The sequence below is a fragment of the Stegodyphus dumicola genome, chromosome X2 (genome assembly GCF_044657685.1).
Source record: "Stegodyphus dumicola isolate Sdum_Otavi_A_Nest chromosome X2, ASM4465768v1".
NCBI classification, from domain to species: Eukaryota; Metazoa; Arthropoda; class Arachnida; order Araneae; family Eresidae; genus Stegodyphus; species Stegodyphus dumicola.
This window is the reverse complement of record NC_140781.1, coordinates 46,412,690-46,438,428: the sequence shown is the minus strand read 5'-3', so window position 1 is coordinate 46,438,428 and position 25,739 is coordinate 46,412,690. Positions and strand designations below refer to the sequence as shown.

Sequence of the window (25,739 nt, the reverse complement as noted above, 5' to 3'; positions counted from 1 at the left end):
CTTCCAGATTCAAATACTTAACCTAAACCTAACTTAAATTAGGAATTCGAAAAAAAGAAGTCTAGAATTCAATGTGTCTGGTGGCTTTTGGCTGTACAGTGTATCACGAATGTGAATGCTTATTTTTACCAATCCGATTTTCCATAAACTCAGTATACTAAAGATTTCATGGCAAATTAGTTCTAACTGCGATGCAAATTAGCCGCCATAAATAATAAGCTACAAAACATGTATTATTATATTAGTTTTAAATTGAATTTCCTAATGATATTTAATTTAGTGCAATTTTATATTTAATTTAAAGCTGATTATTTAACATACTACTTTTCGTCAGCAAAATTCACCCTTCGTTTTTGATTCACATATTAAAGGATGTAAACAGGAACCTAAAATACACTATTATGCCAATGACGGAAATAATTCAAGGACTGTCAAGCAACGAATTTTCACATTAATCTGCACATTTTTTAATTGCTTTCAGATTCTTTTCGTTATTTTTAATTCCTTCCTCGGAAATCCATGAATGACCAACCCTCTCAAAAACATACCTCTACTGAAACTGATAGCCTTTGCGTACTTTGCCTTAATCTATTAACACAAACAAACGATCCCTTCTTTTAAGCATTTAGCCTTTACATTCCACGCTATTATTTGATTAAACAATCTTAGCAAATCATAAGCTCTTCGAAATATCAATTTTATTTTTGCAGTGTATTAAATTGTTTATATCAATTCACGAAATTTATATATATGTATAAGAAATATCGGATCTTTTTCGTTATCTAACAATATGCGTCGAACAACAACGTGCAGCGACTTAACACTGGGCCACCAGCGGCCCAGCGTTAAGTCGCTGCACATTGGAACGTATAGTCCGGGGTTCGGATCTCTGCAAACGTGCTAGCTGCATGGGTGCTTTCGTGGTTTTTCTCTTATGTAAGGTGGATATGAGCCAGTTTCCTTTAAAAAGTCCTCCACGGGTTATCCCTCTCTTTGGCGGTAACCACTGTGAGCTACGCCGTAATCAATTTTTTTTTCAAAAAATTTTTTACGGAAATGACGCATGCAATAACATGCTTATTAACCATCGCTAAATTAAATGCATTAAGTTTATTTATCTTGCCTATAGAAAACTGTTTGGTGCATGTTACTCTATTTCAGAAAAGATCTGAAATATCTACGTCGTGTTCGAAATAAGTTCTTAAAGCCCTTGACAGCTTGCTGAAAAAGAGGCATTAGTGACTCGCAGCCTACTGAGAGGAACTGATAAATGGAAAGCAATATGGTTTCTGAAACTAAGTTACAATCAACTACCCTAACTTAATTCCAATATGTGGGGACTAAAAACACTTCTGAACAAAGGGCTTCTCTAAGAGGTGTTAGGAAACAATTACCGCCAGATTGCTGCTATCTTCAATCTTACAGTTGCAAGTGCAGGACCCACTGCTGAACCTCGTTTATCATCCATAACTAGAGAGACTCAGCCACGGGAAAGAGAAGAGAGATCGTAACCCCCTAACCTTTTTTCAGCCTCCCCTGTCATCTTCCCGCAGAGGGAAATTATAAGTGTTCAATTTGTTTGCTGACAGGGCTTGTCGGTGAGCTTCCTGGCTTTAGAATTTAATTGCGTTTAGGCGTGGAACCGGTAATGTCATTCTAGCTTCTCAGCAGTGGATTCTATCAGATGTAATCTAATGCTTTTGTGAAAAATCGAAGCTTATGAGTGAAGGTTTGATGCATTTTCAGTGTGAATGGAAGTAAAAAAGTTATCATAAAGTACAGAAACAGAGTTTATACTGATAAAGCACGTAGGCTGAGCATTGTTTGGATTATTATCTGGATTGTATTATTTGGGTTACGTCAAAGCATATGATGGCCTGCTGCCGAAGGAGAGGGATATCTTCGTGGAGAACATTTTAAAGGAAACTAGATTCTATCACATTACACATGAGGGAAACCAGGAAATTACCCATACAGCCAATCCGTTCACTGGGATTTAAACTATCACTGTGTAGCGCTCGGAGGATGATGGTTCTTGAACTTAAAATTTAAGTACATTTACATCAGAACCAGCAATGAATACAAACTTTCCAATTATCGATCCTGATAGATTATGAGTTTGGTACTTTTGATGAAATTTGGAAATTGTAAGCTGAAGGTGTGGCATAATTTCATTGTATAAGATATTATAATAACGGTTAAATATCGCCAGTATAGAAACAGTCTCTCCTTGAGAAAGAATAATGTATGGAACCCATTCAATTTTTAAATCTTTAAACCGTGAGAAATTTTTATTACACGTTTTATATATTGTATCTCGTTCAAATTTGGATCTAATGAAGCAAAACTGAGAGTCATCACTGAAAATTTGTTTCTTGAAACTAAAATCGCAGAAGATAAAATAGTTGTCTTACATGTACCAATGTACTAAAATGAAAAATAATATCAAGACACATGTAGTTAGACTATTTCATTTTAATTTAAATGAGAATTCTGCAGCTGCTACCTTAATCTGAAGAGAAACAATTGGTAAAGTTTATTATTATTATTATTATTATATATTAAATAACAAAAAAAAAATGTTCCTGCGAAGAAAACTTTGGCAATTTGCTTCTCAATTATTCTGAACAGTTCTTTTCATCTTTTATCTTAAGTGATTAGTTACTAACGCTATTTTCAGAAACAAATTTTACCGAGAAATTCAAATTACTTTCATTTAAAATGGACGACGTTATTTTAAAAATTTTTCTCTTATATTTTTTTCTTAACATTATTTATGCTTGATCTCCAATATATTTCTGTTACACGTGTGATTTCCAATATATTATCATATGGCTATTCTGTTTCCAATATATATATATAAAGCACTTTAATACTAATTCCTTTTGGTTTTCTTTGACATATCTGAATAGGATATTGAATTTTATCTAAAGTTTTTTTAATTTAAAATTATTATCACTAAATTTCTGCAGCCCATGATTTAGATTCCGGTGTATTTGAACTTTCTATTTTTTCTTGTATATATGTTATCGTGAAAGACCGAAATTGGAGAATGTCGACTTTCACCGGAGAATATCAACATTCACCAAATACGTCGGTGAAAGATCGAATATTTGTTTACATTCTTGTATATTCGGACCCTCACCGGTGTATGTCGACAATCACAGATATGCTCTGGTGTAGGTCGAAAAGAGAAGAGTATATGTACACGCTGCCATTCCAAAAGGAAGTATTCCACAAATAAATGCAGTTGCAAAAGCAAGGGCCTTTTGTGCAATTCAAAGTGTCATAATAGTTTAAGTTGTTGCAATAAATAAGATTTGAATCACATAATTTGGTAAGTTTATAACTTCTATTATTTTCCTTTCTCATTTTGAATGTACTGTGTGTTTTAAGTTCTTATATTCTTAAGTTCTTATTCTGAGTCTCAAGTGCGTTTTTTGGCAAATGAATTACGGAGAAGGAAATATAATATTCTTATATATTCTACATTCACCATTAGTACATGGTGAATGTCGACATTCACCGGTGTAAGTTAGAAATAAGAGTATTTGGAAAATATTTCGGACATACACCAAGCGACTATGTGAATGTTGTCATTCACCGGTGAAAGTCGACATTCTCCAGATTTTGGTGTTTCACCGTAACATATACATACAATAATTAAATAATTTAAAATGGTTCATCAGCTAATTTTGGACAGTGGTTTTCCTAGGAAACGGGTTTCAACTTAGATCTGATCTGCCTTTTCTTGATAACGTTGAATTATATTTTAATTTTATTCCTTTTCGTTTACTTTTTTATGTATTTTTATTATTTTCAAAATTTCTTCTAATTTAAAAACATTGAGTTGAAGGTTTCCCCCCCTACTGGAGATTTCAGTAGAGCATTGGTTTTAAATTTCTTTTATGTCTTTGTAAAGATAATTACAAATTTATTACTTTTTAGTCCATAACTAATTAATTTTTCAGCACCATTTTGCGCGGACATAGTTTTGAGATTTTTTTGTAAAAAAAATTTCTATAATATATATATATATATATATATATATATATATATAATATGCTATTGAGTATTTTTCTTCGGATGTAAATATTTCGAATCTTAATTTCTCTTTGCATAGTTGCATCCCAATTTCTCTTTGCAGTCTAAGAACTTTTTAAGAATGCAAGAATAATTCGAAAGCATTTTGTGTAGTTCTTTATGACTGTTAGAATCGAGATATACTGCCTATAGCTTGTAAACGCAAAATCTTAAAATTAACTTGGTCATTGGTCATTTATTTAGACAGGCTGACCAGCGCCCGACTGGATAAGACTGATGAACGCTCACCCGGGTTTAAATGTGTGCGAGCGGGTTATCTGCATGAGCATTTCCTTAGTTCCTGCATGTGTGGCGTAGTGTTAAGTCAGGTTAGGTTATCTGAATGCGTTAAAGAACACGGAAAGTAAAATGGTTGGCTCCATGGAGTCTTTTCTACAGAAAATGGTCCATATTCACGATACGTAGAAAAAAAAAACACTCATGCAGTTAGCCCGCTCATCAAGACTCGAACCCTGGTCGAATTGCCAGCGTTCAGTGGTCTTCAGCACTCGGCCATTGATCTGTGAAGTAAATCCACGCTAGTTTCTCTTAGGACGTTTTTCACGAAGGCATACTTTCCCTTAGGCAAATAGCTCTAGTGTGCTTTGATGCGGGGCGTACTGTGGAATTGCACGATGTACCATAATAGGCAAACTTTAGACCTTTTGAAAAACTTCAGTCTATGCAAATTCTTATAAAACTTGCAATTACCCCCCCCCCTATTTTTTCTCTCAAAGAGTTAGTATGGGAAGGCAATACCAGTTGACCTATGGTACATCGCTGGTGTCCCCCATACTTTTACCTTTACCTTTATCTGTGCTTTGTCATAATATGACAAATCCAATCCAGTTCCTTTATTTAGAGCAAAACTAACGACGGCTATCTATTTTAAGATGAATACTCTGCAGTAGTTGTCCTCCAGTGGCGGAGTCCTTAAGATGTTGATAATTTTATCGGAGGTCGATTCCCGAGAACGAGCTGATTACTTGGGGCTTTTGTGTTTTCGTGGAGGACTTTCTAGGAGAAACTAGAGCTTATTCACGTTACACGTCATAGGCATTTTCATGGAGAAAACCATGAAAATGCCTATGCAGCCAGATTGTGTGCCAAGACTCTAACCCAGATCGAACTATAAAATATTTTGAATTGAATCATTTATCCAATGAAGGGCCCTTCGCGAAGGATTTTCTCCAGAAAAATCCTTTGTCAGCTGGTAGAAACTAGGAAGCTGTCCATGCAATCAACTCATTCCACTGTCAGGGAAGAAATTCAAAATAAAACCAACAGTATTTTGCGGTTTTAATTAGTGCCGAACTGCTCTTTCGGATTTCCCTTTCGAAAACACCTTACAGTATAAAGCAATCACTTCCGTCGCAAAAATGTGAACTCCTTTCGCAAATTTAAGTGGATATAATCTCCCTAAAAGCTTTAGTTTTAATTTCTGCCTTTTTTATGAACTTTTTCAGCAGTAGGAATAAAATATTATCTTCCTCATTATAACTATCTTAACTTATATTAACACTTAGTGGCAAATACTAAAAAAACCATCTGTTGCGACATAAAGTTCTTTTTTCCCTGCCCTGTTATTACTTTGTAGCTGCTTTATTTCTTACCTCTTTGTTGGTGTAAGGAAAAGGAATCCTTTGGAAACTGTGTCCCTTATTTATTTAAGACATGCAAGGCAGAAATTTACTGTGGCTCATGTGTGCATTCTTTAAATTTTCATGTAATACTTCAAAATGTTCTACTTGTGAAAGCATGACATTTCGTAGATATTATTTGAGAAATTCCCCATAGACGAATGCATGCACCATAACCATAACTAACAGTTATTGCTTTTTTGCAGTCTATTTATTTATTTTAAGCTAATTGTTCAAAGGCTAAATAGCTCCATTAATGGCCGAATGGTTAGATCCGCTGAATACTCGAAGTTCAGTCCGGATTCAGCAAACAAATTTGCTTCATGGTTTGCTTTCGTGGAATTTTTTTCTGTAATGTGAATACGAACCAGTATTCCCTAAAATGTTTTCCTCTTAAGCAAATATCCTTACGTGTTTTGCGTGTTCAAACAACCTAACCTTACCTAAATTTTCACTAGCATGATGGGGGGAATATGGCGCACCCGAGAAATTCCAAAACTACTTTGTCTCTTGGTTCGAATATATACTAATCTTGGCAAAGGGGCTGGCTTAAAAGGCGGGTATTATCGCGGTTTTTCTCTTGAGTAACCAAGATAAAACCACTTTTCTCTTAAAACTTCTCCACGAAAACATCCTTCCGCTAGCCCTTGTGAGTTATAAACAACAGTTCCTTTTAAACAGACAGTAGGAGATATCCTCTTCTCCGATCTGAAAGCTAGCTTTTCAGTTTTTAGACTATTTAGACATCACATATAATTTCATTCTACTACTATATTTCATTCTTTTCGAGCCCGCCAGCAGCTGAGCGGTAAGGTCGTTGAACATTGGTAGTTCGATATCAGGCGAACGGGCTAACAGCATGGCGTTTTCGTGGTTTTTTCCATATGTAATGTGGATACGAGCCAGTTTCCCTTAGGAAGTCTTCCACGAAAGCATCCTTCCCCTTAGGCAGATATCCGTAGTGCGCTTTGCCATAATCAACTAAACCAAACAATTTTACTTTTTTCTTTACATCAGTAATTATGTTGATTTTGGCCGGAGTTAGTTCATTAATGCAAATCAACAAAGTACGTTGCAAGCATTAACGGGGATTTTATGATTATGAAAACGCTAAACAGAAATATAGAATGTCTTGAATCTTTAATTGTTTATTTTATTACGCTAAGAAAATCAAGGTCAGATTCTCGGCCTCCTTATACATGAGTTTTACAATGCGTAACGTTTCAAGAGCTTCCCATGCATTTAAGATCCATCTTTTTAATCCCTATACGGATTAAGAAGATGGAAACTGGAAATTCTTATGTCTCGGAAGGGCTAGAACTTTACACTTTAGTGTAGCTTCATGGACACCCACCTCTTTAGCATTATTATTAGAATTCATTATAACATTGTGTTGCCAGTACTAATTATAATTATCTCATTATGTTTATCTGTTTACTAATTATGTTTATCTCCTATTTTTGTTGCACCAAAACAGATCTTCAATTTAATTTGTGAATTTCAAATTGTATTCAAACTATTTTGTAATCTACTTATGCCCTACATCATTATTTTTAATAAACACTGGATGCTGGACGTACGGTGGGATTGCACGATGTACCATAATAGGTAAACTCTAGACCATTTGGAAAGTTTCAGTCTATGTAAATTCTTATAAAACTTGTAATTCCCCCGCTCCCTTTTTTTTAAGAGTTAGTGTGGGACGGCATTACTAGTTGAACTGTGGTACATCGCTGGTGTTCCCCATACTTTTACCTGTACCTGTACCTATCGCGGATGGGCATTCTAACAGTTGAAAAATTATACTTTTACTTGTTGGCTTAAATTACCATTGCTGTACTCTGAACTGAGAAGTCAAATGTTCACTATTCCGACTTCCGAATATTATTGTTCCAATAAAATAGGCATTAGCCAATTAATATAATTAAGTTTTTGTATTCATTAAAGGAAAAAAGACTAAAAAGCATTTTAAAAAGTGGCTTTGTCTATCTTTTACAGGATCTTAGCTGCATAAGTGTTTTAATGGCCATTTTTTATCTTCGAAAATATGAAAAATGTATGCGATTTTTTATTTTCGAAAAATGTAATGAAATAGAAATTTGTCATGTATGCTAAAAGCGTTATATTTCACAGATCTATGATATTTCTGTTAAATTTTAAAATTAGCATTGATGTCTACTATAGAAATTAGAATATTTTTGTAAACTTTCCGTATGTAGCAAATTTATCAACATTTAAAAATTTGCGAGTCTCTCAGTTTTTATAATACTTATATCAATATACTGATATCATGCCTGATTTTTCATCGTGGTATTTACGACTGACTAATGGCATCATGCGACTATTCGCTTTTTTCATCTAGAAAGTGTAACTGAAGACATCATTTTTTTCTAATTAGTTTCTTTTATAAAAATTCAATGAAACCATTATCGGTACCTTTTTTTTTTTTTTTTTTTTTTTTTTTTTTTTTGAAAACGTATTCCTTTAAAAAATAAAAGAAAATCGTAAAAAAAAACATTGTACGAGTATTTCTCCATCAAACTAACAAAGAACTACACTTTTAACGACTTCATTCATAAATAAGCTTTTTTCTTTCCTTTTCATTGAGCCAACCCTTGACCCAAATAAGAGTTACTTAAGAAGTCACAAATAGAAAATCAAGGTTCATCACAATATTACGTTAATCGCTTTTACTTTCCATCTATTACAGATTTAAAAATCTCAATCGATGGAGAGCTCAATGCTATGGAGGATTCAAAAGTCTCCAGTCAACGGATAGTGTGATAAAGAGTAAAAACAAGCGGGAGGGATTGAAAAGTTCAGTAGTCTTCTGGTGTTTGCTAAATATGTTGAAGCTGTTTTATTGAATTCATGAAACGAAGTTTATGATAATTCATTGAAAGCTGGTTTCAATTAGGTACCATATTAGGTGGGTCAATGACCGGAACGTATTTTTGATGAGCTATCGTTAACATGTGTATATTAATCCTATCCCTGCTTTTTTTCTTTTGCATCCACTAACTAAGGCCAATTTTTCTGAGATAATTTTCACTTAAATAATGGGAATAGACGTATAGGATGCTTCCAGAGGGCTGCAAAACACACATGGTGCCTCCAAAGGGCTGCACGCCATAGAAATAAATATACACGGTGCTTTCAAAGGACAGCACACTAAATATCTCTTAAATGGTTTATCATAGAACCTATAGTCTGTTAAAAACGTGTAAAACTTAATTCTTTCATATTGGCCTTGTAGTTGAAAAAAGCATCGACTAAAAAATGCTTTTATTGCTATTATTAAAGAATATTAGAGAATGCAATAGTTTTGAAACACATTTTGTACCTTTTAAATGCAGTATAACTTTTTTTTTTTTTTTGTTTTTTGTTTTTATATTCGTAGTGAAGCAGTATACGCAAAACTAAAATTACGCAGTGTATTGGTTTGTTTGGTTATGCAAGATGTTGCATACGTGGTCACTGACTGAACATTCAAATGTCAAAAGCCGAAAATCATGCACGAAAATCATCCACACATGAAAAGGAAATTTTAGTCTAATTAATTGTAAGAAAGCACTTTGATATACAATTTTAAAATGAGGTTTAAAAGGTACTTAAGATATTTAAGTAAAGGCACTTAAGAAAAAAGGTATTTGGTGCTTGGTGTGTTAAGGATTTTTAATAAAACTTTATCGATTTTGAGGCAGTCAAGAAACAATAAAAGAATGTTTAAAGTAAAGATATTATCTTTGTCCCATAAAACTACAATTTTTTTTTTATATTTATTTGGAAAATTATATATTTTACAGTAATTTGTTAAAATATATAAACTGCTTTCATTTTAAGCTAGCAAAAGTTGTTTAAGTAAATGACAAATAAATATACGCATCTTCAAGGCAATTTTGCAACAGACCCTAATGCGAATGGACGAATTTATCATTAATGCAATGATTTAAGAAATAACTATAAACTTGGCAAAATTTAGATTACCTTATATTTAAAATTCTTAAACATTCACATTTGTTCATTAATTTTTCCCTCTTTCAAAATCTTGCGCAACAACTTAGCTACGCATCACCTGGAATTAAAAAAAAAACCTGTCCCGAAACACTTTCATGAATCCTCTATTCTAGCAGAACTCAGCGTGAAAACCATCAATTTAGACAATGAACGCAGGGAGGAGAGGAAATGAGACAATGGTGAGGGAAAGGCAGACGGAAAAACAATTCAAATCGTTTGTATTATCTTTATTCCCTGAATGTGGCATGTTTCTCATCAGGAGGTAATATTTATTAGTTTAGAATACAATAAGTGATGAAGAGGGCTAATTCAAAAACTGAAGAGCTGCATAATTACGTTTCTTAGAATGTGATCGTTTATTTCTAGAACAAGCCTCCAAAAAACGCCCAGTAAAGAAGCAATAAATAGAATAGCTCTTGAACCGATTTCACGAAATAAAGCTCTTGAACTATTTGGTGAAAATGGGAAATGGTCCCCTTGAAATAGTTCACCTTCAAAATGGTTTCCGCTTGAAAATGGGAATTTTAGCTTGAATGGGTTCAAGAGCTAATTTCTTATTCTCATTTTAGCTAAAATTAGAATTTTTCATTTTTTTATTTTAAGAAATGAAAATGTGTTTTTAATGACTAAAGTTACAGCTCTGATATAAAGTGGCATGCAAAGTAATAGTTCTTCAGTTATATTTAGATTCCTTAACATCATGAACTTAAAAAAATGTATATCGTCGAAATAAGCTTAATAAATTTAAACGAAGCGGAAGATAATAAATATTAAATACTTTCAGCAATAAAATATAATTTTTTAAAACTGCACTCAAGAGTCACGATCTGGAGTGCTTCTATTGTGTAATTTACATTAAATTACTTTTATTAGAAACATTTGAAAGAACTAAAAAAAACTAAAACTATTTTTTAAAAAGGTAATTCTTAGTCGTTTTATCGTCATAAAAACATATCTATGATAAAACTTCTACTTTCATCAACAGAAAAAAGTGATTGCTAGCCAATATCTTTCTGTGTCTATTATAAGCAAAAGTAGCATTTCTTCGTAGCATCTCCTTCGTGTATAAAAACAAAAACAAAAATAAAATCTCATCATAACATATTGTAGTCTAACATGAGCGGTAAAATCACTGAATACTGATAGTTAGATCCCGTTCAGACTCCGGCAAAAGGATTAACTGTATAGCTGCTTTTGTGATTTCTCCATATGTAACGTAAATAGAGCCAGTTTTCCTTTAGGCCCTCGCATACTTTTGTGTAATCCTAATAGTGTAATTTCAGTATCTTGTATATCTTTTTACTTTTAACACAAATAATAAAACATTTTTTATTCTTACATAGTGTTAGTAAAGCTTATATAATTTTTCAAACCCAGAGGACCTTAATTACTACTAAAAATCTGATGCGGACATCACATGGATTCTTTGTACGGCATTATAAATTATACACATTTTTTTTGTTTCATTTCGTTTAAACTTATTTCCTTGAATTTTTCTAACTTAATTAATTGATTCCTCAAGGCAATTTGAAAAGGGCATAAAAAATTGCTAATTTTGAAAATAAATATTCCGGTCACTTCTTGAAATTTTACTTTTTCATAATGAATATAGAACTTTCCCGAACATAAGTACAGCAGCCAAAACATAAATATTTTCGTCATGCTTCTGTAACTGAAAGTAGTTCATACTTCTGTAACTGAAAGTAGACTACGACCAATGATTGCGAAACTAAAAGCCAGGTAAGGGCTTTTAAGTCGGGTAAGGGGGTGGGTATAAATATATATACTTCTAGTACTGCGGATTGCAGTGAAAACGTGAGCGGCACAACTATATGTTTTAGCAGTCCCTTATACAAAATTTCAACGTTCTACGGCTAATGTTTTTTGAGTTATGCGAGATACCTATATTAGCCGTAGAACGGCAGTTATCATCATATATCTTTGTATCAAGGAAGTTATTTATTATTCTATTCTATCAGGGCAGTTATCATTTGATAGTACAGCACAATAACCAGAGAATTCTACCAAGGTAGTTATCATTTATTCGTATAGCACAGTGTTTCTTAAACTGAGGGTTGCCATCCCCATGGGGGTCGCGGGACCTGCAGCAGGGGGTCGCCACAAATGTTAGCAGTTTTGCTATTTTTTTAACTTATATATTATAATTATTTTACAATTACCAAATATTTTACACAATGTATCTGAAAATAGGTTAAGATAAGACAATACAGACAAAGAAAAAAACGAAAACGTTTCGACGCATTCTTTTTATAATATAAACGTTCATTTTACTTGCTTTGCATGTGATATGTCATTTCCTCTGTTACTTATTTAAAGTTTTCACATTGGTATATGCCTTAAAATTAGAAATTAATGTTAATGACTTAAACTGCAGTAGTATATTACAATACAAGTGAAAACAATTGACAGTTTCACTCGCGCGTGTATCAGATTTGCGCAATGCTTATAGGATCCCACAAAGTTTTCGCAAATATTATGGGGTCCTGGGGTCACGAACAAAATCTCAGTAATAAAAAGGGGTCGCGACTGGAAAAAGTTTAAGAAGCTCTGGTATAGCACAACAATCATTTTTTCCCCTTATTTACAGTAACCAGCGGTCTTAGAGAAGATTTTGTAACCCATGGAGACCACGACTTAGCTTTGAAGTATTAATTTGGATAAGATGTCGAATCTAAAAGCTCTCATTTTTAGTTTGAATCTAGAAAATCTTCCCTCCTTAAGTTTTTCACATTTTAGAAGTTCTATTTCATTTTTAGTTGATATTTTAGATGGCTTGTTTCATATTTGATTAATGCTAGATTATCTGGGGACAAAAACATGATCATCTCTCATGGAGGACTAAATAAAAGTCTTTTATGTTACGAGTTTTTCATGAAAACTTGAAAGTTCTTCTATTTTTTTCGCCTAGGAATAATTTTATCCATATCAATATTCACTATAATGATTCACTGTTCAAGTAATAGCCATATTAAGTTATTAGTGATATTCTGTTTTATTTAATATGTAACTGATCTGAGGAAGGAATTCAACTGTGAAGACATATCTAACTTTCTATTAAGCTTTTAACATTCATTCTCAGATAAGGTGTATTTTAAAGCAGTGTCTATTTTTTAAGTTTTTCTAAAAAAGGAAAAATTACGGTTTATTTTTAAATAATGTTTACTTTTTAATGTATCGTATAATTATCATAAAACTTATTTGAAAAGCTTTGCTCATCAAAACTGTGCGAAAAGGCTTTAAAATTTTTTAATAAAGCTTTAATATTTAAAACTGGCGGTGATGATGATAACGTAGATATTGATGACTGCGACTAAAAATGAGTGACTGCTGCTAAATAAAATTAATAACAATTTATTCTTTAGCCTCACATTTCGTGCATTTTTTTAAATAATTTTTTTTTTGAATTCCTAAGATAGTGCTGTTGGTTAAACAGTTTAAACTTCAAATACAATTTTCATTACTATCGTTTTTTATGGAGCTTTGAACAGTACCCTATTTGTTAGTTTACTCAAAATAAGCAATTTAAATCTACTTGAATTCCAGAGTGAGCGAAGATGTTTTAATGACATGGAAATATCGAATCGAAATAACGAAGGCGCTAATCCGAAGTTAAAAAAAAACATGCTATACATAAATTTTCTGGAGGGAGAAGGAAAATCTAGAAAAAAGGTTTCCGACGTGGTTTCTTATCAACAGTGAATTTATTTGGCGCCTTGGTATCTATTTCTCGCTCCGTCACGGCTTGCATTTCTATAAATAGGATTATGAGTTTTCTTACATTCGCATGTGTTTTAAGTTTATGATAATTTGTTTTACAATAGTGTGTAGGTAACACATGTTTTCCTTGCAGTATTAAAGCGGCTGACAAAAATTACGATAACGCATACATAGTGCATCCATTTTCCATAAAGATATAGTACTGAACGACCAAAGAGTTAATGTTTAGTCATTCTTCCAAAAGAAAAAAATGCCTCTTTCTGTTGAGAATTTTTTGCTTTCACTTTAAAAATAGAATGAATGATGTCTAAATAATTTATATTTATTGTGGTTCTGCTGCGTTACATAGGGTATTGATGAAAACGCTATGGCTAGAAGAATTACTGCCTCGTCTAAGAATTATTGCCTCATCCAAGAATAAATTGCTATTGTTTATGCTTGTGTCTAGAATGGGTAGACAGAATCTGGCTGATTACCGCAGTATATGCTGAGTACTAGAAGAAAAGAATGTCTCTTTTTCTGTCTTCTTGAAAAATAAACACATTTACGACACTGTGAAATTCGTTTGACATTCCGACGTCCTTAACAGTCAAAGCAGACGCCTATTAACTGTGCTTTTGAGTGCATACATCATGGCAGTGTTTCGAAATAACGGGATCGTTAACTGGTTTAGTTCGCAATTTTGTGCGTTTGTTGCATTTAACTAATTTTAAAAAGCCCGATGACTTATAAACATCAGAAAAATAAATAATTGGAAATAACATGAGCTATAATACGTTGAATGCAAACCGAAAAATTTCTCATGACTTCAGACAAGTAGTTAACTTATTAGTATTAAGATAATTGAGAAATATTTTGCTGAGCTTTTGGGTTGCCGGAGTCACTAGATATTATTCTGCAGTGGAAAGGAATGGTTAAAGATTCATTTATTTTAAATGATTCATAACTTGGAAGCAAATTTAAAGTTTTTTTTAATAAAGGAAGACTAAAGTTTTGTAAGATTTTCCATATCAGATTAAAAGAATATGCCTAAAGAACAGGGAAAACAGAAAACCTGTATTTACTGTAACGTAGGGCATAAATCTGGCCGGAGCCCAGCTGCGATATATTTAAATTTTGAATGAAATCGTAAATCCAGCCAGAGCGCAGCGGAGCTTCGAGTAAAGACAAGCTCCAGTGCCAATGTTTCTACTAATTTCAGTATTAGTTGAAAGTTATGTTATCAATGAAAAATTCCATTTAATATTTATTAAAACGTATATATGCCTAACTTTTCCTGGGAAAAACAAAATAAATGGGAAATTTTGAACAGGTAAGAAACCTCATCGAAATATGATTCCTTTAGGTTCGGTTTATCTGATTATGGCAAGGCACTCGCGGGCTATCTGCCTAAGGAAAGATATGCCTTCGCGGAAGGTTTACCAAGGAAAATTGGCTCGTATCTACTTTACATATGAGTAAAACCACGGAAATGCCAATGAAACTAGCAGCTTTCCCTGGAATTGAACCAAGGTAGAAGAGATTTCTTTAGGAAGAGGAATTTTATGGGGTGTACTCATCCGATCGGAAGAAGGCTTAAATTACACATTTTGAAGAAGAAGGTTCAAGAAGTCAAGAGCACTAAGCTAAAATAAAGGTGCAAATTTATACGACTGTTAAGAATTTATCCTCCTTACTATATCTTATTACTGTCAGTTTAATCACTTTCCTTTTTTTATTATTTAATTTGATTTCCCTGATAGCTTACTTTATCAGTTCCCTAATTTTCTTAAAATTAATTTAATTTAGTAACATTTTTGTTTATCGCTTTATGTGTTATTAAATGTTCATCGTTATATCTTTTACTTATAGTTCATTTTTTGCACATCTCTCCTCTCATAGGGCTCCGAAACTTCTAACTTTAGAAATTAAGCCCTGACACAAATTTCATGGAAGCTGCAAACTCATATCGAAGATTGAAGTTCAGGAATACTCTGCTGACAAATAAACACCAAATAAGGTTAGGTTAGGTTATTAGAACATAGCAAAGAACATAAGGGCTGTCTGCCTAGAGGAAGGGATGCCTTCGTTAACTTTCTAAAAGAAATGTATTCGCATTTACGTTACACAGGGGTAAGATCGCGAAAACTAACCATGCAACCAACCCGTTCGCCTAGGATCAAACCCAGGTCGAACTCCTAGTATTTAAGATCATACAAGATTATCTCAATAAGAGTGTTTAAAGGGTCCTATTGATGATCTTAAACTGCTCGGATTCAGAAACTTAAGGATTAAGGGTTTTTCGAGAATTACTGGATTCGCTGTGGATGAGTTCTGATCTATGATAGCTTTTAATTATTAAACTAAACCTAATGAAAACTACGAAAGCTGTTGGACTGAATGCGACAAATCTACCTGAATTTTGAAAATTTACTTCCTAGCTATTAAATTATCTAAGAAATCCATAATGTCCCAGTTAAAGAAAAATCGTGTTAACGTGTGACAAGAACGTTGGTTGTAAGATGACAAAAGATAGACGGAATTTTTTCTCAAAATTGATGAAATAAGATTATCAAGTGATTATTTTTTCCATCAAGTACTTATAGCTCAACGATCACACCGTAGATATTCTAATCCTTTTACGATTAAGAGACTGTATGTGCCTGTAGCCAGCAATTCGCAGATATATTTCAGGTAATACATATTTCTTTTTTGTCCCCATTTCTTTCTTGTGAGGCTTTAAAATGCATTCAAAAGATATATTTGCCTAGAATTATGCATTAGGTATATTTTGCCAACTACATTGAAAGAGAAAGTTAAAGACCATATTAAATACTTAATTTCTAATGAGGATATTTTCAAAGTGGTTTAAAATGTGAATTTTTTTTAATTATTGCATAATATAATAGAATGTAAAACTGGAAATTAGAGAATATGAAATTCTAAGTGTTTAAAACACCGGAGATGCCTTTTCCCCCTTAAGGTGAGGAGTAGATTTATTTTAACAATCGATATCAGTCAGAAAGCTCTTTCTTGTTTTTGCCTTATTAACGGCGAAACAAATCTTCATTCTTCACTTAACGCAATGATTTTCATTACTTAAAAATACGTGACATTTACATGCATTATTTTGAATCAAACTATTTGAGAAACTATCTCTGGATTCGCTACGCAGACAATACTTTCGAGCCTTTTTAATGGTAATAAATAAGATTTATCTCAGATCCTGTATTAATTTTCCTTGATATTCCTATAAATTGATTAATTCCTTTCCTTGATATTTTTATAATTCGCAAGGAATCTGATATCAGAACTACTGTTTACAGTAAACTCATTTCTGGTTAATTTAAAAGTCAAACAACATCAATGTATTGAAATGGTTACGATACAATTTATCTTAACCATTTCCGGTTGTTTGCCTCCCCATGCTAATTAATGTCACTATGCTATACAAAAAATGGCTTCTTACAATTACGTACTTCGCTGTCTCAAAGTTTATTCCTCGGAATCTTTACTTGCCAATGAATACAGTTATTTCAGATCAGTTGCCACCGACCAAGGTTTTTCTCCAGTAGTCGTTGATAAAGGCCTAAGAAAAATGTTCATCTTGCCATCAAAAAAGACTTTACGCTGTTAGAAATAACATTAATAACCTTTTCATGCTTCCGTTTCATCCTTCTGTTAGTTACAACATTATACGGATTCCCCAGAATTTTGGTTTTCAAGTTATTTTCTCACCTATCAGTAAAATCCATGGTTCGATTATTAACGATTTCAGTTACTGACTTTAATTTATAAAGTCATTAGGTTATATGGATGCTGGCGCGTGAAAAATATACAATGCCCTCGCGAGGATTCTAACCTCGGACCTCCCGAATACACGTTGAATGTGCTTCCATTTACACCACGAAGGCATGCGGATAAGAAGGAGAAAATACCTTATATACCTCCCCTTTTAAAGGGCGACTGAGGATGAGAAAACCCACTCGCAAATTCTGGTGGTGACGAATTCCGCCACCTTTCAGTTCGGGTGCCACTGTAGAGTCATTAGGTTATATCGATGCTGGAAACATGGAAACTGTGTAATGCCCTCGAAGGGATTCGATCTCCGGACCTCCTGAATACGCGTCGAGTGTGTTTCCAATAACACCTTGAAAGCATGCAAAAAGGATGGAGAAAATACGTTATAAATTCTTGGAGAATTTATAGCATATCTTATCAGTGTGGTTTGAGAGATATCGCCAAACTAAAAGAGTCTTAAAGTTTTGCATCAAGGAGTACGAATCTTTTGCCCGAAAGATTTAAAATAACAAGTCTTCGGTAACTAATCATAGTTGGAAATTTAATCATAATTTTGATTTTGGGTCTGCCAAAATTATTCAGAAAGCTTCATTCATTAGTGACTTGGATTTTCTTGAAATTTTCCATATTCACAAATCTTCATCTTATTTAGTTAGTGACTTTAAATCTAATCCAGTCCTTCCTAATGCTTTAAACTTATTTTTTCAATTTTAGTTACTATTTCTGTCTGATAGATAACGGTACTTTCTCATTTGCCTTACTCCTTTTGGGTATAAATACAAGTATGGCTTTTCCTTCGTTGCAGATTTCTTTGCTTCTGATGAAGAGGGACCTGTACCTGTTTGCTCTCGAAATCATTCGAGTTTTGACTAAACTCTACACCAAACACAAAGTTGTTGTTTTGCTTTTAAGTTTCCGGTATTTTATCAAGAAACATTCATGAACAGTAAGTATTTTCTTTGATTTATTTTACTACCAGCTAGTAATGCTTCGTTCTCAACAGCAGTCTTGTGCATCGTGATTTAGTTTGCTCGTTCATCCATCCTTTTTCACTAAAGTATTACAAAAAAAAAAAAAAAAAAAAAAAAAGGAGGAAAAAAAAAAAAAAAAAGAAAAGAAGGGAATAAAGAAAAAATTAAAATAAAAAAGAAACAAAGAAATATTTATTCATTTTAAAAAGTTAATATTCTTTCTAACTTTTGTAGCGTTGGGAGCCAATTTTAATGGCATCACATTTAGGGTACTGAATTACTAATTCTTTCTCTTGTAAATAAGAGCTACTACTTTCCGCGCAGCACGGTAGTTGGCGTACAAAACAATTGTAAATATTCGTAGACATTGTTGCACGGACTATGTTGTCTCGCAGGGTTGCGTAGACAAGTAAAAGAATTCCCGGGAGGGTCGGGGGAAAAAAATCGAAATTTAACATGACGGTGAGTTTGTTCCAGAACACGACTGAACACTGCGTGATGTCTGCTTACAACGATCTCATTGCCGAGTCGATGCCTACTGCCTCCCAGCAGAGGGTAAGACTCGGTCCTCCGTTGAACTGAAACAAAGCCCATTGCCTATTTCGTTTATTTTAATATATTCCGTTGGTAATACGAAATTTATGCAGAGATTCGACGGATGATTGTGCACCCGTCGTGTGTGCTAATGGCGAAGGATATAAAGGGGAAACTTTTCGTTTGTGGTCTCCTGGGGATTTGTGGGATGGGGTCTCCTGAGACCATCCTGTCGCTTGCTAACTACTGGCCTCGTTATTTCTTTTCAGATAACATTCTATGTTTCTTTACATTTCACCCTTTCCTTTTTTGTTTTTTGCACCTTCTTTTCTTCATTCACAAGCACATGTGTTCAGCAGTGAAGAATTTATGAATCGCTTTTAGTATTCGATCCATAATTATTTGCAACGTCGTTTCTTTGGTTGGTTGACTGGAGTCGTTGTTGGTAAGGTAGCAAAAGATAAAATTACAATTAATCGTTATGTGGTTTATTTTTGGGGATAAAAACGCTCGTCTTGGATTGCTCGAAGGCTGCGGGATATAGCATTTTCTAAGAAAAAAGGTAACATTATTTTGTAAATCAGCCTAAATATCAAATATTATTATGTATACTGCTTTAATTTTGAATTAAGCTTACTGTTGGAACTTGGGCTTGCTTTAAATTTACTTACACTGTAGCACAGTTTCTTCTCTCTTAAATGTAAAATTTAAGTATACTTGATTTGAAAAGTTAAATTCCATGGAAAAGACATTCGATTCAGTTTTTATTCTCTGAAACTAAATCGAATGCTGAAGAAACATAACATAAGAAATGTAACAGGTACAGATCGAAGCAAAGCAGGCACCTGTGCATCCATATATGCATATTAGGTATCGCTGGGCCTTGCCAATTTCTAAATTTCCTCCCCAATTGGAATTCCGAGTGGGAACACTCCGGGTGGGCCAGTCCGAGTGTCTCTCCCCCCTTTCTCCCTTGCCACTAACGTCCAGGATTTTGGCTCATCGTATATTAGCGCCCCTTGCCTCACAGACCCTATACGCTTACAAACATCACTGCATTCTCTTGAATTCGCACCCAGGTTTTTGGTAGAAAGGAGTAGAAACAGAAGTGGAAGAGGCGCCAGTCCGTCTCCAGTTAGCCTCCAGGTAACGCCTCTATCCACTAACCGTCATGAACAAAACCGTCCAGCGGCTACTCTGATCATCCGCTTTGGACACTCAAGTACGCACCTTGGTAAATACTATTTGCTACATTGCTAAAGTTAATTCGTCCTTACCTTGTAAATTAATACATAAAATTAAGTCCTAAAATAATATAGCTTCAAATGCACTCCTGATTATAATCCTAAATACTGTCCTAATACAAATATTTTTTGATAAATTATACGAATTTAATGCAATGAATTACAAACAAATAAAGTAAAATACAATAATAAACAGTCCTAAAGCCATATTTAATTTAAGAACTTTTGTAGTAGTTCAACGATGCTGTTAGAAACAGCAGTTTAATGTTCTTTTATGTTACTTGACATAGGTCCTTGCCTTCGATTGCTGGTTTGTCCAGTTTGGTGTCTTTGTATTCAGTGGAAGATTATCCGAAAGGGAAAATCGTGTAATTTGAGCCGAAATTTCTTTCCCCCACACGCACAAAAGGGAAAACGCAGTAGGTTGCAAGTAAATAAACTCTTCCCATTTACTCAAGACCTCGCAATTTTGCCCACCTTATTTGGGCGTTAACTTGTTCTTAAGTCCGATGTCTTCAATCAGCTTACCTTTGGCGAGCGTTTGCAAAATTTAGCATATTAATAAATAGCACTAACTTCCACACAGCAGACTACTCGTGTTTTCTTTGTTCGATATTTTGAACGAAATTAGTCAATATAAGATACAATTTATTTAGATTTTATCATGCTTCAAAATTAAATAAACTTAAATTAGAAAGATTGAAAATGTTATTCTTTGTAATTTTGATTTAAAATAAAATCCAGAAAAATTAATTATAGAAAATTAAAATGCATTGATTTATAAATACATTCCTTCTTTGATAAGTATTAAAAATAATTAGATTATTCAGAGGTAGGTAAAATACACGAAGAAGATAGAGTTTCTTGGGGTACTCTCTGGAACAAAAAATAGGGCTAAAGCTCTGGAAGGTGTACTTAAAGTAAAAGTTTTAATTTCAAGATAAAATGTATTAACATTTTAGGTATAATATAATATATTTATACAATATTTATAACTATATATAGCTGAAGGTAGGAGAAGTAGGAAATGTTATATTCCCGTTTTTATTCGCAACGAAAACGAAATACATGCAAAAAAGAATATACTCGGATAAGATTTCATATTATTGGTTATGTATCTTATTTTTATTACTTATTATTCAAATATTATATTAATATACTGTACTCTGAAATTTATATTAATAAAGGTCATAGTTTTTAACATAAGTTTTCAGCATATTTTCCAGAGTTTTAGTCGCATTTTGCATTTGCAAGGGACACCACGGAGAGGTAGTCTGTTTGTCCCCATAAGTTTTATTTAATTTCTATTTATATATTGTTTATACTTATCAGCCTAATAATATACAATACATAATACACTATAAAATTTAAATATACCTAATATAATAATAATATACAATACATAATGCACTGTAAACGTCTAAACTTTATAACTAATTTTATCTAAGAAACTAAAGAAAATATATTATAATTACATATTTTCTTCATAACTAAATTTAACAATAGCTTTATTTATAGATAAGCGAGCTATATAACATGACTTTACTAAACATTCGTGAATGTTTACATCACCTTCAACGAAGCTTTGCCTGATAGTTTTCATAGATTTTAACCTTATTTTATGTATTCGAATGTTTTGCATAATTAATTAAGCAAGTTTTTCACTGCACCTGATTTTTATATAGTTGTTCACGAGAAAAAGGAATCCGGATTATTCTTCTAAATTATATCATGTTGTAAATAATTTTGCATAATCATTCTTTTTTATTATTTTCAATATCTTCATAACTTTATAAAGTTCTACTTAATTTACATGTCTTTGGCTATTAGAACTTTGATGAAGTGGCTAGCGACTATTCGCTGCTCTCCCCGTGACTATAAAATATAAGTCCAAAGTAGGGTTAAAATACTCTTTTATTCACAAAGAAATACTACAGACGGCCCCTCTCGGGCTTACAGGAAAGCCTCTATTAGGGCTTTAACTTAAAATAGAAAATAAGGAACTAAACTACAGTAAAACTTCAATTATCCGAATCAATCGGAACCGGACTCCATTCGGATAATTGGATTTTTTCCGAAGAAGGGTTATGATTTGATTGCTGAAGATGGGAGAAAAAACTATTTTTAAAGAAACAGAGGTTTTAATTAATTAAAATGAAAAGGCAACACTTTTACGTATATGTTATATAGCGTACTGTACAGTACGTACAAGTGCTGAAAGTCATTACTTGCTGATACATCTCGGTCAAAGTAAGCTCTTTGACTGTCTTCATCCGTTTTTGGGCAGCCAAGACACGCATCCGCTTGACAATGAGAAGTTGCATGTGGTCACACTCGGGTTGACGCTCTATCCACTTCAATGCAGTTTCAAGGCCGACAAATGCTTGATGGTCCCGTGTCTGCTTAAACTTCGACATTAAAGTCATTTTCTTTCTCGGCACTTTCTTATCTCATAGTTTAAATAAATTCATCATCATTTAGAATTTGAAACCCAGAGTCTGACGAATCACACGCCATCCATTCTGCTGTATCCTCAACTCCAACTTCTGAATATCCAGGAATTGTCAAAAGAATATTTCTTAATCCCTCAAGTGACATGTCATCCTCATCTTCTCCTGTGTCTTCCTTTTCCTATTCTTGAGCTTCTTTTTCCTTTTTCTCCTTTTCCTTCTCTTCTTCAGCTGATTCTGAAAAATTCTGAAAGCGATTCGTAATTAAACCTCACGGCGAATACTAACAGACACGTAAGACTACGGCCCTAGTAAGATAGCCTTAAAGTAACGACAAGGCCCGAAGGCAGAGCATGCTCTACTGAGAACTTCTGAGCTCTTCTATGAAGGTGACTGGACTTCCCATTAAATACTGGTTCTACTTCCTTTACATAAAACGCGATACTGATATCTCATTCTGGCAGGTAGTTGTAGGAGGAAAGGTTTTCAAAATTAAAAATAACTATTAAGAAATAAAATAAACCCCTACAACTTTAACTACTTACTTATATTGAATGTAGTTGCTGTGTTTAAAGTGCGAAAATCAAATTCATTAAATGATAAAAAAATTATCGATTTGCCATATGTGCACGGCTGGATATTTCGTCGTATTTTTACATAATAACTAGAAGTTATCACACGTATCAGAGAAATAATTTTTAGAATGCCTGGTATAAAGTTTCCTTTCATCAAATTAAAATGTAGAGGGCGTCCTCTAAAAGTAAAATTTGGAAGCTATAGTGTTGTTTACTGTTTTTTTAAATAGTATCTTAATAAAAAAAATTTCAGTCTACCTGAACAAAACCCATTACTTTTTTTAAGCATTAGAAAAGGGGGTTTTACAAATCTATGATCAGTAATATGTCGCATAATCCGTATTCACTGAAACACGAATTAAAAATTTCAAAATAAGCTAATTGAGTAAAATAAAAGTAAATTCTGAAAACATAGTACACAAAATTATTTTTAATACATAAGTGATCGATTTTTGTTTCATTATAAAATTCAGTGTCTTTTTATAAGATTTTAAAGTTATGCTAGTACAATGCATATTTCAGTTTTTTCTGGGGTTTCCCGTTATTTATGCATTTATATGCAGGGCTTTCGTTCTTCTGCTCTGTTCGTTCAGAAACAGGTCTCTGAACGACTATCATTATTATCATTATTGACAGCTGAACAACTATAAAAAAGTTATTGAAATGATTTAAATTTTTTCTGAGTATGTAATGAGAATGGCTTCCAAAGCTGAGCGTAGCTTTACATTTCGCCGAACGATAAACGATGCAATTCGTTGCTATAGAGAAATGAAGTGAAAAGACTAAAGAAACATTTACAGACATCCATATTGAAATTTTTAGGTAATAAAGGACGAATTATGATAAATACGCATTTAAAAAAATATTCATAATAAAGACATTTGAGTTTATTAATTGCACTTTATTTTTTTAAAAAACAGGAAAGGAAAAAATGATTAAATGATTTGCGGGGGGGACTGATTATGATTTTTTTCTATACATTTAGCTTTTCAGTTAGTCCTATATAAAAAAGAATAAGATAATGGCGGAATCGATTAGCCATACTATAAGGTATTGCTGTATCTTAGTTTTAAGTGAATCTGCGAGAAAGAGTTTTGTTTCCAAATTTATTGTTAATCAAGCTCAAATCCACGTGAATTCTGTTTTACTGTTGCTGGGTAATTTCGCGTTTGAAAGTGTATAGCAAAATTACCTTTCTTCTTCCATTTTTAATTACAATTACTTTTAAACATGATCAAATTCATAGGAATTGTATTTCACCTTTGTCTGACTGCTCCATCGAAGTAAAAAGTGTTTTAAGGTAGGGAAGTTTGGCATGTTATCGCCAAATGTGCAATTGCGTTAAGGAAATCGGACAATACCAATTTAGTGGTAGTATTATTAATATCAGTACCACTTTAGAGAGATAATTTTAATGCTGTATGCATTATTCGCTACTTGATTCTCTCTATTCTCTCCATTATCCAAAGAGAATTTTTAAGGTATATAATTTATACACAAAAACTACGCAACTTTTCCTTCTTGAAAACTAGTCAAGATAAAATGCTATTATAGATTCCGTTACCGTTGTGACTCATTATTTTCGATAAGATTATCAGTCAGGGAAGAAGATTATTTAATTTTTGAAGATTTTGTAATAAGAAGAGATGAAAGATTACTGACATATTTACATGAACTACGTAAAATACGTTTAACTTTGTTTAATCACCTTTTTAAACATGAAAAATATTTTTAATGAGAATTTATAGTTCTTTTAATACGTGCGAAAGACTTAACTAACTTGTTCTTGATTTATTTGTTTTGTCATAGCATTTTAGACTATATCTAAATTTATATTCCGAGATTCTGCTTCTTTTCCTGTTCAGTTATGTATGATTGCTTTGATATTTTATTTTGAGTATCTGGTGTATAAGGTATACAGCTCTGAGCAAATAAAATGTATAATCTACAAAATGAAGTACTCCTGAAATATGTATAATTATATTATTAATCTATGTATTCTGTATCCATATAATTATTGCATTTAATGTGACTGCATTAAATGGTGTGTGGTGTGGTGTATTTAATTATGGCAAAGCACACTAGGGCTATCTGCCTAAGGGGAGGGATGCCTTTCGTGGAGGACTTTCTAAGGGAAACTGGCTCGTATACACGTTACACATGGGGAAAACCACGAAAACGCCCATGCAGCCAGCCCGTTCGCGGGATTCGAACCTCGTACCGAACTACCAGTGTTCAGCGTCTTTACCGCTCGGCCGCTGGTGGGCGACTGCATTAAATGAAAAGTGTGCTGGGATGACTGTACGGAGGAAATGTAATAGGCAAAGTAATGATAAAATGTTTGCTGGCTATCTAGTGTTAGAGAGGTTAGAGTCACAAAATACTGGTAATTCGTTATTCCCTATAATTGTAATAGGCCCATAACTTTCCCATGTGTAAAATAAGAGCCAAGTTTCTGTTATAAAGTCTTCCATAACGTCTTTTCTTTCGGTATGAGCTCTCGTGTGTTTTGCCATAATTAACGAATCACCTCCAATCTCCATTTTTTTTTTTTTTTTTTTGTTACTTTTTTCCTACTAGCTATCTTTTTAACTCAATAAAATACAAGCGTTCTTCTACGTTCCTTCAATAATCTCCTCTTCCATTTTATTAATTATCTTTCATTTATTAACCTATAAAGGTATTATTATTTTGCACTACCAGTTAT

At 33.1% G+C, this 25,739-nt stretch overlaps 1 protein-coding gene across 4 annotated transcripts in view; it reads left to right on the top strand.

Annotated features, from left to right (window-relative positions):
* Nucleotides 1-25,739, top strand: part of LOC118187367 (uncharacterized) — a 781,272-nt gene that overhangs the window by 99,424 nt on the left and 656,109 nt on the right. For all 4 annotated transcript variants that reach the window (XM_085810184.1, XM_085810185.1, XM_085810186.1 and 1 more), the window contains exon 2: nt 18,064-18,204. The gene's annotated coding sequence lies outside the window, so the exon portion shown is untranslated. The remainder of the gene's footprint in view (nt 1-18,063; nt 18,205-25,739) is intronic.